Source organism: Melanerpes formicivorus, unplaced genomic scaffold (genome assembly GCF_026170545.1).
Source record: "Melanerpes formicivorus ecotype bairdi unplaced genomic scaffold, bMelFor1.0.p_v2 SCAF_157, whole genome shotgun sequence".
Classification (NCBI taxonomy): domain Eukaryota; kingdom Metazoa; phylum Chordata; class Aves; order Piciformes; family Picidae; genus Melanerpes; species Melanerpes formicivorus.
Genome location: NW_027142509.1, coordinates 168,060 through 182,305, shown reverse-complemented (window position 1 = coordinate 182,305; position 14,246 = coordinate 168,060).

Below are 14,246 nucleotides of genomic sequence, written 5' to 3'. Positions count from 1 at the left end.
ATTGGAATGTGCTGCCCAGGGAGGTGGTGGAGTTCACCATCCCTGGAGGTGTTCAAAAAAGGATTGGATGTGGCACTTGGTGCCATGGTTTAGTTAGTCATGAGGTGTTGGGTGACAGGTTGGACTTGACAATCTCAGGTCTTTTCCAACCTTATTGATTGTATGATTCTATGACAGGCCTGCTGGGTGAGTGCTGTACATGCAACCAAGGCTATACTCAAGTGTAAAGGCAGAAGAAAACATTTCTGCATGACAATAAATTGCTTAATTTTCTTGTCTTGGCCCCCTCAGCCATATCAGTGAGAAGAGTGACACAGGGCAGTCCCAGGGGCGTGTTAACACAACATGTGGTTTGGCTTTCGACATGCTGCTGCCTGTCCAAGGTTGAAAGAGCAGCTGCTGCCTGGTGGCAGAGCCCTCACCTTCCTGATGGGCGAGAAAGACTTCCCCTCACTTCCAGCTTTGTGTACAGCTGTGCTGCTGCACCGTCCCACTGCATGCCAGCACAGTGACAGGGGGTATTTCCCACAGTACCCACATCCCCAGCCCCTGTGGGTCTCTCAGGCTGTGAATGCAGCCCTACACCTCCAGCAGTCTCAGCACATCCCTGCATCTCTTCACCTCCTGTGCCCGTCACAACCCCACAGCCCCTCGGGGAGGGTGTGTGGCTCCCTTGCTGTGCTCACACAGACCAGCTGCTTGAAAAACCTTGTGCTGGCTGTGCTTTTATCTGCTTGCTGCACACCCAGCAGGGACACCACCTTGGGGAAGAACGTGTGTGCAGCCTCCTTTTTCATTTTCTCCCTGGGAGGTGGAGAAGAGTGAGTTTTAAATACAGTGCTGGGAGTTCAGTGCTGCTAAGCAGAGCTTGTCTGACTGCAGATGCAGTTGGAGCTCTTGGCTTAGTCCCAGCACAAATGAGTTAAGCACAAAAGGCCTTTGCTGCCCTTATGCAAAGAGACAATTTCTATGGCAGCTGAGGGCAGCATTAGCATTCACGCCTTGGCTGGCCTGGCAGCAAGGTGGCTAACTTGGTATTAACTGTGGCACAATGACTGAGGCTTTGCCTTAATGTAGACCACAGTCAGCCAATCAAGTGGCTCTTTAACCTGGTTTTCTCAGGGCTCCTGCTCTCCTACCCATTCCAGCAATGGGCCTGAAGCTTTTCTTGCAATGTGGACCACTAGATGGATAAGGAACTGGCTTGATGGCTGCACCCAAAGAGTGGCTGTCAATGGCTCCATGTCCCAGTGGAGGCCAGGGACAAGTGGAGTCCCTCAAGGATCAGTCCTGGGACCAGGCTTGTTCAACATCTTTGTGGGTGCCATGGACAGTGGCACTGAGTGCACCCTCAGCAAGTTTGCTGATGACACCAAGCTGTGTGGTGCAGCAGACAGCTGGAGGGAAGGGAGGCCATCCAGAGGGACCTGGACAGGCTGGAGAGGTGGGCACAAGCCAACCTCAGGAGGTTCAACAAGACCAAGGGCAGGGTCCTGCACCTGGGTGGAGGCAATCCCAGGCACAAATCCAGGCTGGGCAGGGACTGGCTGGAAAGCAGCCCTAAGGAGAGAGACTTGGGGGTGCTGGAGGAGGAGAAGCTCAACAGGAGCTCTCAGTGTGCACTTGCAGCCCGCAAAGCCAATCAGATCCTGGGCTGCATCAGGAGAAGTGTGGCCAGCAGGGCAAGGGAGGTGATTCTTCCCCTCTGCTCAGCTCTGGGGAGACCCCACCTGGAGTACTGCCTCCAGTTCTGGAGCCCCTATTCCAAGAGGGATCTGGAGGTGCTGGAAGGTGTCCATAGAAGGGCCATGAGGATGATCAGAGGGCTGGAGCACCTCTCCTGTGAGGACAGACTGAAGGAGTTGGGGCTGTTCAGTCTGCAGAAGAGAAGGCTCCCAGGTGACCTCATTGTGGCCTTCCAGTATCTGAGGGGGGCCTACAGGAAGGCTGGGGAGGGACTGCTCAGGATCTCAGGCAGTGATAGGAGTAGGGGGAATGGAATGAAGCTGGAGGTGGGGAGATTCAGGCTGGAGGTGAGGAGGAAGTTCTTCCCCATGAGAGTGGTGAAGCCCTGGAATGGGTTGTCCAGGGAGGTGGTTGGGGTGCTGTCCCTGGAGGCGTTCAAGGCCAGGCTGGCTGAGGCTGTGGCCAGGCTGATGTAGTGTGGGGTGTCCCTGCCCATGGCAGGGGGGTTGGAACTGGATGATCCTTGTGGCCCCTTCCAATCCTGACTGATACTGTGATACTATGATACTATGGTTTATTAAGAGCCACAGGCAGGTTTCCTGCTTGGCTCATTTGTTGTCATGTTGAAATCCTGTATTGGTTTATTTTTCAGATGACCAAAGTTCCTCTTAAACTCAAGTGATTTCTGTTTACAAATACTGTATTGTGTAACAGGCTGAAGCTTTTTCCCAGTGTTTGAGCTGGGCAAACAGATTTGCAGCTGAGACATTTCCACACTATATACATTAGAAAAGTGCTGCCCTAAATGACTAATGGAAATTATTTCTGCTCCAGGAAGCCAAATGATGGTGAGTGAAAGGGAGCAGAGTGTTTGGGTGGAAAAAAGTCTATTCGCCTTCGCAGGAGCCGCCAAAACGTTCCCTTCCCTTCCCCCTTGTGTGTCTCACCACAGCACAAGAGTGTGCCAGAACATGTCCAGAACATGTTCCCACAACCTTTCAACCCATTCAGCACAGCCTGAAACTTTCCTGGCTGTTTTTGTGTATTGCCCTCAATGATTAAGTTCTGAGGACTGTGCTAATGCATCCTTTCACCAGGGGCACCCAGCAGAACGCAGGCTCAGCTGCTCACACCCTGCTTTTAGAATAGAACAGGAGAAAGAGAAGAGAAGAGAAGAGAAGAGAAGAGAAGAGAAGAGAAGAGAAGAGAAGAGAAGAGAAGAGAAGAGAAGAGAAGAGAAGAGAAGAGAAGAGAAGAGAAGAGAAGAGAAGAGAAGAGAAGAGAAGAGAAGAGAAGAGAAGAGAAGAGAAGAGAAGAGAAGAGAAGAGAAGAGAAGAGAAGAGAAGAGAAGAGAAGAGAAGAGAAGAGAAGAGAAGAGAAGAGAAGAGAAGAGAAGAGAAGAGAAGAGAAGAGAAGAGAAGAGAAGAGAAGAGAATTAACCAGGTTGGAAGAAACCTTTGAGATCATCGAGTCCAACCTATCACCCAACACCATCTAATCAACTAAACCATGGCACCAAGTGCCTCAGCCAGGCTCTTCCTAAACACCTCCAGTGATGGTGACTCCACCACTTCCCTGGGCAGCACATTCCAATGGCAAACCACTCCTTCTATGAAGATCTTCTTCCTAGCATCCAGCCTGAACCTTCCCTGGTGCAGCATGAGACTGTGTCCTCTTGTTCTGGTGCTGGTTGCCTAGGAGAAGAGGGCAACCTCTGCCTGTCTACAACCTCCCTTCAGGTAGTTGTAGAGAGCAAGAAGGTCTCCCCTGAGCCTCCTCTTCTCCAGGCTAAGCAACCCCAGCTCCATCAGTCTCTCCTCACAGGGCTGTGCTCCAAACCCCTCCCCAGCTTTGTTGCCCTTCTCTGGACACCTTCCAGCAAGTCAACATCTTTCCTAAACTGAGGGGCCCAGAACTGGACACAGGACTCAAGGTGTGGCCTAACCAGTGCTGAGCACAGGGGCATTGAAAAGAAACATCAAGTTCAGGCAGGATCTGAATCCCTAATGACAGACAAGACAGAAGGGAAAAACTAAGTGGACTTAATAAATAAGGCAGACTAACTCTGGTCCAGCCTTGGAAAGCATCATGAATGCAAATAAAGAATTACACAGAGTTGTAAGAGAATAGTTCCAGTTATTCTTCCTAACTAATAATACCAAACAGGAGTATCAATAGATTATCCTTCTGATTGTAAGGGCATAAACTTGAAGATGTGCTGTTCCAGGCCAGGACTCCAGCTCTTAGTGATCAACTCTTTACTGATGATCTGGATGAGGGCATTGAGTCCATCATCAGTAAATTTGCAGATGACACCAAGCTGGGGGCAGGAGTTGATCTGCTGGAGGGTGGAGAGGCTCTGCAGAGGGACCTCGACAGGCTGGACAGATGGGCAGAGGCCAAGGGCAGGAGATTGAACACATCCAAGTGCCAGGTTCTACACTTTGGCCACAACAACCCCATGCAGTGCTACAGGCTGGGGTCAGAGTGGCTGGAGAGGAGCCAGGCAGAGAGGGCCCTGGGGGTGCTGGTCGATAGTAGGCTGAACATGAGCCTGCAGTGTGCCCAGGTGGCCAAGAAGGCCAATGGCATCCTGGCCTGCATCAGGAACAGTGTGGCCAGCAGGAGCAGGGAGGTCATTCTGCCCCTGTACTTAGGCCACACCTTGAGTCCTGTCTCCAGTTCTGGGCCCCTCAGTTTAGGAAGGAGGTTGAGTTGCTGGAAGATGTCCAGAGAAGGGCAACAAAGTTGGTGAGGGGTTTGGAGCACAGCCCTGTGAGGAGAGGCTGAGGGAGCTGGGGTTGCTTAGCCTGGAGAAGAGGAGACTCAGTGGTGACCTTATTGCTCTCTACAACTACCTGAAGGGAGGTTGTAGCCAGGCAGAGGTTGGTCTCTTCTCCCAGGCAGCCAGTACCAGAACAAGAGGACACAGTCTCAGGCTGTTCCAGGGAAGGTTTAGGTTGGATGTTAGGAAGAAGTTCTATACAGAGAGAGTTGGAATGGGCTGCCCGGGGAGGTGGTGGAGTCGCCATCATTGGAGGTGTTCAGGAGGAGACTTGCTGGGGTGCTTGGTGCCATGGGTTAGCTGTTTGGGTGGGTTGGATTGGTTGATGGGTTGGAGGCGATGATCTTGAAGGTCTCTTCCAACCTGGTCTATTCTAAATAAAAAATAAACATTCTAAATAAATATTATTCTTGTTCCCAACATTCTGCTTCTAACCAAAGGCCTTTGCAGGCTGCCTTTGCCTGCTGTATAGTGGCTCATCTGGTGCTGAAGATTAACCACCTCTGGGTTGAAACAGAGCAGCTATTTAATTACACAAAGCTAAAGCATGCAGTGCTTTCCAGAGCACCTCCAGTTGTGTAGCAGTATTTTAGCCTTGCTTCAACCTCCCTGCCTGTTTACCAAATACTCTGTGACCCTTGCTAGGGATTTACTCTCTGTAGAAGAGCCTCTTTCTGCTCTGACATTTGCCAGTTCTTCCACTGCTCTCCAGCAATGGGTGCTGCAAACCCCACCAGCGCAGCAAGATTAATTCAGTCTCATGTTGACCAGGCATAAGAGTCACCATCAATCTCTTCAGCTCAACAAACATGCCAACACCAGAACAGGCTCTCCCATTGAGAGTTGAGGTGCTGTGATGCAGTACAAATAAACCATCACAATTGCTCCTGCCAGATCGACTCCCGGCGCTCAAGGCACAATACATCCATCATGACTTACAAACAGCCCACTGATGGCTCACAACACAAATCACCTCTGGTTCACATCGTAAACTGGGAGGGGGAAGGGGGTGGCTGACACCCCATCAGGCTGTGCAGCCATCCAACCTGACCTGCACATGCTGAGAGCTGGGTGCAGGCAAACCTCATGAAGTTCAGTAAGGACAAGCACAGGGCCCTGCATCTGGGGGGGAATAACAACAGGCACCAGGACAGGTTAGGGGCTGCCCTGCTGGGAAGCAGCTCCACAGAGAAAGACTTTTGAGTCCTAGTGGACAGCAAGTTCTCCATGGGACAGCAATGTGCCCTTGTGGCCAAGAGAGCCAATGGTATCCTGGGGTGCATCAAGAAAAGTGTGTCCAGGTCCAGGGAGGTTCTTCTCTCCCTCTACTCTGCCCTGGTGAGACCACACCTGGAATACTGTGCCCAGTTTTGGACTGCCCAGTTCAAGAGAGACAGAGACCTGCTGGAGAGAATGCAACAGAGAGCCATGAGGATGATTAGGGGACTTGAGCATCTGCCCTATGAAGAGAGACTGAGAGCCCTGGAGCTGTTTAGTCCTGAGAAGAGAAGGCTGAGAGAGGATCTCATCAATGTGTATAAATACATGAGAGGTGGGTGTCAAGTGGAGGGGGCCAAGCTCTTTTCGGTGGTGTGCACTAAAAAGACAAGAAACAGCAGGTTCAAGCTTGAACATAAAAGATTTCACCTCAACATGAGGAGAAACTTCTTTACAGTGAGGGTGATGGAGCACTGGAACAGGCTCCATCGAGTTGTGGAGCCTCCTTCTCTGGACACATTCAAAACTAGTCTGGATGCATTCCTGTGTGCACCACCCTGGGTGATCCTGCTATGGCAGCGGGGGTGGACCCCATGATCTCTGGAGGTCCTTCCAACCTCTAACATACTGTGATACTGTGAATTGAAAGAAACAAGCAAACACAACAAAATGACAGCATTACCATGATTTTGGGGGTGTTTAAGAGCAGGCTGGATGAGGCTCTGGCCAGCCTGATCTAGTGTGGGGTGTCCCTGCCCGTGGCAGGGGGGTTGGAACTAGATGATCCTTGTGGTCCCTTCCAACCCTGAATGAAGCTATGAAACTATAAAGCAGGGGAGCATCAGCCCCTGCAACATTGGCAGGATGTGACAGCATCAGAAACCACAGCTTTTGGTTCCCACCTTCTCGCTCATCTTTGAGCCCCTGAAAGTTTGAGGAGCCTTTAAGCTTCCAGACAGACTCTGCAGCAATGGCTGAAAGCAGGAGCTTGTCCTCCAAGGACCTTTGGCAGCAGTGAACATTTCAACATCAAGGCCTCACTCACTAAATAGAGCATGGGTAATTGTAGGAAGACAATATGGGGATCTGGCCCTGCTCAGACCTGCAGGAACAAGCAACTTTTCATGCCAAGGTGACCTGCTAGGAACAGAGTCAGGCAGGAGGGGAAAGTGCCCCCCTGATGGGTTAGCATGAGTCTGCCAAACATATCCATTGAATCCCACGGGGCAGCCAAGGGAAAGTCTCTACCCAGGAGCAGAAAATCAGGCTGTTTTGGGAGCTGGCAGCCACAGCTGCTGTGAGCTGCACAAAGGACCAGGCTCCTGCAGATACAAACCAGCCAGGCTCCACAACACCGCAGCACTGCTTGTTTACACTGGCAGAAGGTGCTGCCCACCGTGTCTCAGGTGTTAGATTCTAACTTACAGCCACTCTCCAGCCTACTGCAAGGCACATCACACTCCTTGGCAGGCTCTTGCCTGACATGGGCATTGCATTATGTCTCTGTTTTCTTTGAAAAAAGTAAAAGCAGAATCTTAACTTAGTCCTTACAAGTGATGGTGTGAAAATGCATGCCAGAGCTGTGCTGGGAAAACCTCTGACATGCTAAAATAGATTGGCACTCGAATAGCTGTTGAGAGGGGAAGCACTCCCAACCAAACCTGGCATGGTCAAAGCTCTTCATTTTCCATACACTTATTTCCAAACAGGTCCAGCACATGAAGAGATCATTTCCCCCTCCCAACCTGATCTCCTTCTATGCCCAGGTGACTGCCTGGTGGATGTGGGGCAGGCTGTGGATGTAGTCTGGCTGGATTTCAGCAAGGCCTTTGACACCGTCCCCCACAGCAAACTCCTGGCCAAGCTGTCAGCCCCTGGCTTGGACAGCAGCTCTCTGAGCTGGGTTAGGAACTGGCTGGAGGCTGAGCCCAGAGAGTGGTGGTGAATGGTGCCACAGCCAGCTGGCAGCCAGCCACCAGTGGTGTCCCCCAGGGATCAGTGCTGGGCCCCATCCTGTTCAATATATTTATTGATGATCTGGATGAGGGCATTGAGTCCACCAGTAGTAAGTTTGCAGACAACACCAAGTTGGGAGCAGAAGTTGATCTGTTAGAGGCTAGGAGAGCTCTACAGAGGGACCCTGACAGGCTGGACAGATGGGCAGAGTCCAGCAGGATGGCATTCAACAAGTCCAAGTGCTGAGCGCTGCACATTGGCCACAACAACCCCAAGCAGTGCTACAGGCTGGGGTCAGAGTGTCTGGAGAGCAGCCAGGCAGAGAGGGACCTGGGGGTGCTGATTGACAGCTGCCTAAACATGAGCCAGCAGTGTGCCCAGGTGGCCAAGAAGGCCAATGGCATCCTGGCCTGCATCAGGAACAGTGTGGCCAGCAGGAGCAGGGAGGTCATTCTCCCCCTGTACTCTGCACTGGTTAGGCCACACCTTGAGTCCTATGCCCAGTTCTGGGGCCCTCAATTTAAGGACCTTGAGACACTTGAACATGTCTAGAGAAGGGCAACAAGGCTGGTGAGGGGTCTGGAGCACAGCCCTATGAGGAGAGGCTGAGGGAGCTGGGGTTGCTTAGCCTGGAGAAAAGGAGGCTCAGGGGAGACCTTCTTGCTGTTTACAACTGCCTGAAGGGAGGTTGTAGCCAGGTGGGGGTTGGTCTCTTCTCCCAGGCAACCGGCACCAGAACAAGAGGACACAGTCTCAAGCTGTGCCAGGGGAAGTTTAAGCTGGAGGTGAGGAGAAAGTTCTTCCCAGAAGGAGAGATTGGCCATTGGAATGTGCTGCCCAGGGAGGTGGTGGAGTCACCATCCCTGGAGGTGTTCAAAAAAGGATATGATGTGGCACTTGGTGCCGTGTCTTAGATAGCCATGAGGTGTTGGGTGACAGGTTGGACTTGCTGATCTCTGCAGTCTTTTCCAACCTTATTGATTCTATGATTCTATCATTCTTTGTAAGTCCAGGTACCATGGATGGCAGCTGGCTTTCCGCTGCTGTCACCTGCCTTCCTGAATAAGCATCCAGTCTGGGCATTGGTGTCATCAACCTGGAAACTTTTTTCACTGAAGGAAAGTTTGAAGGTTGAGTTAATGAGAACAAAAATCTCACCTCAGAGAAGATTAACATCTTCAAATGGAACCCTCTGAAACTTTCCTACAGTATTTTAAAGGCAGAACTTGCTGGTTTATCAGATGACAGATCAATGCATGAAAACATCGCTGCTTTCTCGCTGCTCTGTGTTGATGAACTTGCACGTTGCTCATTTTCCATCATTGAAGTCACAGTATCACAATATCACAGTATCACCAAGGTTGGAAGAGACCTCAAAGATCATCAAGTCCAACCTGTCACCACAGACCTCATGACTGGACCATGGCACCAAGTGCTACATCCAATCCCCTCTTGAACGCCTCCAGGGATGGGGACTCCACCACCTCCCTGGGCAGCACATCCAATGACGAATGACTCTCTCTGTGAAGGACTTTCTCCTCACCTCCAGCCTAAACTTCCCCTGGTGCAGCTTGAGACTGTGTCCTCTTGTTCTGGTGCTGGCTGCCTGAGAGAAGAGACCAACTCCCACCTGGCTACAACCTCCCTTCAGGTAGTTGTAGAGGGCAATGAGGTCTCCCCTGAGACTCTTCTCCAGGCTAAGCAACCCCAGCTCCCTCAGCCTCTCCTCACAGGGCTGTGCTCAAGGCCTCTCCCCAGCTTTGTTGCCCTTCTCTGGACACCTTCATGTGTCTCAATGTCCTTCTTAAACTGAGGGGCCCAGAACTGGACACAGGACTCAGGGTGTGGCCTAACCAATGCAGAGCACAGGGCACAATGACTTCCCTGCTCCTGCTGGCCACACTATTCCTAATGCAGGCCAGGATGCCATTGGCCTTCTTGGCCACCTGGGCACACTGCTGGCTCATGTTTAGGCAGCTGTCAATCAGCACCCCCAGGTCCCTTTCTGTTTGGCAGCTCTCCAGCCACTCTGACCCAGCCTGTAGCTCTGCATGGGGTTGTTGTGGCCAAAGTGCAGCACTCAGCACTTGGATTTGTTTTATGCCATCCTGTTGGACTCTGCCCATCTGTCCAGCCTGTCGAGGTCCCTCTGCAGAGTCTCTCTAACTGACCAACATCTGCTCCCAACTTGGTGTCATCTGCAAATTTGCTGATTACTGACTCGACCCCCTCATCCAGATCATCAATAAAGATATTGAACAGGATGGGGCCTGTGGGAAATCACACATCAGTATGGAAGCCTGCACAGCAGAACTTTCCAGCTCAGCTGTAAGTAACAACATATTTTTGATAACTCTCCAAGCAATATTTACCTTTACTATATGAGACTACTATAAGGGACCCACAGCCCTTCTTATAAAAGCATTTCAAAGGGGCAAAGCATGGGGGGGAGGAGGCCCATGTTACAGACAGCTGGTGCCAGGAGCGGTGAAGACAGCGCTGTGTGAAGCCAACAGAAAGGCAGAGAAGCAGGAGGTAGATATTCTTATATTACTCTTGTCTGATTTAATCCTCAGACCATTTGTAGCACATCATTAGCAAGGAAGTGCTGCCAGCAGAGTTTGAAGATCCTCTGTGGTATCTTTCCTGGCCGTATTTGCCTTCACCTTCCTAAACAAAGCCTCCTCTGCAGCAGGCTGCTACAGTCAGCTTCACACTTGTTCAGGGAAAAAAGCTTCACCTTTGTTCTTTCCTGCCAGTATGCCTCATTTAAATGGAGCCTGGCGTTTTGATGACTGCCTGAGGTGGTTCCTCTGTGTGCTGGAAGAATGATTTCAAAAGGCTTACTTGTTCTAAAGTGCAGCAGAGGAATGTGAGGAAGTGCGCTGCCAAGGGAAAAGATAAACAGTGCAAAGAGAAAGAGCGGTTTTAATCTTGCTCAGCTGCATCTCAGCTGCAGCTCTGCTGTCTCTGAGCGGCTTTGGCATAATCATGATGCGAGTGGCCAGCTAGGAAGTGCAGTTTGCAGTAGCAACCAGGTCCATAATGAAACAGAAAGACAGAAACATCCCCAGAAAAAGGCAAGGGCTCCTCACTGGGCCACGTTACAACACTCTGTTTTCCTGTACTGTCCTGTTGCAGTCTGTTGGTAGCCTCTTACGTCTATTGCATAGAGCAGGAAGCTATGGTCTGCATTAAGACTTATCACAGATAATGATTTTGGCTTAGTAAGCCTGCAGATGAGTCACAAGGTCCAGCAGCTCACAGTATCACTAAGGTTGGAAGAGACCTCAAAGATCATCGAGTCCAACCTGTCACCACAGACCTCATGACTAGACCACGGCACCAAGTGCCACATCCAATCTCCTCTTGAGCACCTCCAGGGATGGGGACTCCACCACCTCCCTGGGTAGCACATTCCAATGGCTAACAACTCTCTCTGTGAAGAACTTTCTCCTCACCTCCAGCCGAAACTTCCCCTGGCACAGCTTGAGACTGTGTCCTCTTATTCAGGTGCTGGTTGCCTGGGAGAAGAGACCAACCCCTTCCTGGCTACAACCACCTTTCAGGTAGTTGTAGAGAGCAATGAGGTTACCCCTGCACCTCCTCCTTTCCAGGCTAAACAATCCCAGCTCCCTCAGCCTCTCCTCATAGGGCTTGTTCAAGCACTGTGAACTGTTTCAGGCCAGGCACACCCCGAAGAGCCAAGGCCATACACCTCTGGATGCCCACAGAACAAGCAGCTTGAACTGAACCATGTTCTGGTCACCAGCAAGTTCTCTGCTCATTATTTGACATCTTTGCCCTTGTTTCTCCTCCTTTACAACGAGATTATTTCTCTCTGTTTCAGAGCTGGGGGTAACCAAAAAAATGCTTCACAGTAAATGCCTCTTTGTGGCACCTTGGTGTGGGTGAGAGGAAGGGAAACACAGGGAAGCATCACTGCAGTAGGGCCTTTAAATAGTATTTCAGCCAATCAACACCTTAGGGCAAGAAAAAGGAGTTTGCTTCACAGTGTTTCTTTATGATGGACATTTTATTATGCTGCCTGAGGTTTGCTGAAGGTACCCAGAAAAAGCCATAATGATCCAAAGGAACAAGTGCTTCATCACTAGGAAAACCTTTTGTGCTCTTTGCAGGTTCTTGTGGTGCTGCCACAAGTCACCCCCCCCAAAAAAAGTAAGCTAGAGCTAGGAAATCCCTCCCTACAGCCCTCATCCACAGCAAATCCTGCCCCAGTGTTTCTGGGAGGCCCTCTGCTCTTGCAGGGTCTCTGCAGGTTGCCAAGCAGCAGGGTGAGCGCTGCTGTGCCTTCACATCGGGCTCTGTTTTTATTCTCACTGCTGTTACACTTCAACCCGGAGAGGAGGAGAGGAGGTTTCCTTCCTCCAGCATGGTGGCTTGGGAAAACATGGACTTAATTCAGACAAAGCCCCAGAGAGGTGAATGCTTTGAGGTGTGTCACAGCTGATTAACACAAATCCTTAAGTAAGAGCAAGCTCCCCTTTGAGCTACTTTGAAATAACCTTTAGCACAAATGTCTTTCTAAGCTCAGGATATCTGCATGCAAAGCAGACGGGTCCCAAGGGCACTTTCCCCTGCTCTCTTATACCTCCTCTGTATCTTTTTTGTCATGGTGTATTTGCATTTAAAAGTAACAAAGGGAGAAAAATTACACCTTGTAGGAAGTTTAACTCTGTTCACATGAGCTGCTTGCTTTTTTTAGCATAATGCTTCCTGTATGCTTGGGGACGTCAGTCACTGCTTCTGGCAAAGCACACTGCCAGCAGAGCAGGGCATGCAGGAGAGAATGGAGTGCAGGACAGGCAGTTTTTGGGAAGGGAGCTAAGTAGTCCCTACCAGCACAAGAGAAGATATGGATTTGAAGGGAAGATCATTTTCATGCAGAAATGCCCCTTCCTTCTGCCTTCCTGAGAAGCTGGCAGAGCAAGCACAGCATCTCTCACCACAAAACCCTGCCTCAGAGATGTTCTTGTTGATTGCAAGTGTGAGGGTGAAAGGGAGGTTGCAGCTGCTGTGGCCTGCTACCTTCAGCTGTGATGGTCATGCTGGAGAGAGCAGCACTTCAGGCCAGTTGGCCTCACCTCTTTCCGGAGACGAAGCTCCAGGTGGTGCCCTCTTGCATCCAACAACACCCCAGGGGTGGGGGAAGAGAAACACTGGGGAGCAGCAGAGCCCACTGCCCTGCACAGCTCCATGCCCCACACGGCATTTGGGTTCAGCAGCCTTTTGCAACATCCCCAGATTCAGGTGGGAGAGGAGAGAACATCATAGTATCATAGTATCAGTCAGGGTTGGAAGGGACCACAAGGATCATCTAGTTCAAACCCCCTTGCCACGGGCAGGGATGCCCCACACTAGATCAGCCTGGCCAGAGCCTCATCCAGCCTGGCCTTAAACACCTCCAGGGACAGCCCTCCTTCCCCCTTCACCATGAGGTGTGTTTTGGTTCCTCAAGGTGCAGACCAGGCTGGAAGCCACTCCTGCTGAGGAGGCCTCCTGCCTGCACTGCCATTAGTGGCCGAGGTCATTCTTTCCATGTGATAAATATGGCAACAGAGTTTGCATGAGGTCAGAGCTGGGAATAAATTCCATTGCTCAAATAGGAGAGAGCTAACTTTCATTCACTTGCCCCTGTTCCAGCTCAGTGTCAACACTGCTTAAGGGTGACCTATTATGGGTGACCTAGAGGCTGCCCTGGAAACCAAATTCACTTACTATCTCTCCTGCAAGCTTGCAAAAGCACAGCCAGTGCCCGAGCATGCTGGCTGTGTCTGCTCCCAGCCAGGCTGGTGGTGCTTCCACAGCCTACATGTCTTGGGCAGCAGCAAAGACAGAAAGCAGAAGGCCAGGCATAGCACATGGCAGCGAGGCACGATTGGTGTCCCCCAGGGATCAGTGCTGGGCCCCATCCTGTTCAGTATCTTTATTGATGATCTGGATGAGGGGATTGAGTCCATCATCAGTAGATTTGCAGATAACACCAAGCTGGGGGCAGGAATTGATCTGTCAGAGGGTAGGAGAGCACTGCAGAGGGACCTAGACAGGCTGGACAGATGGGCAGAGTCCAAGGGCAGGAGATTGAACACATCCAAGTGCCAGGTTCTGCACATTGGCCACAGCAACCCCATGCAGTGCTACAGGCTGGGGTCAGAGTGGGTGAGAGCAGCCAGGCAGAGAGGGACCTGGGGGTACTGGTTGATAGCAGGCTGAACAAGAGCCTGCAGTGTGCCCAGGCATCCTGGCCTGCATCAGGAACAGTGTGGCCAGCAGGAGCAGGGAGGTCATTCTGCCCCTGTGCTCAGCACTGGTTAGGCTACACCTTGAGTCCTGTGTCCAGTTCTGGGCCCCTCAGTTTAGGAAAGATGTTGAGTTGCTGGAAGGTGTCCAGAGAAGGGCAACAAAGCTGGGGAGGGGTCTGGAGCACAGCCCTGTGAGGAGAGGCTGAGGGAGCTGGGGTTGCTTAGCCTGGAAAAGAGGAGGCTCAGGGGAGACCTTCTTGCTGTCTACAACTACCTGAAAGGAGGTTGTAGCCAGGTGGGGGTTGGCCTCTTCTCCCAGGGAACCAGCACCAGAACAA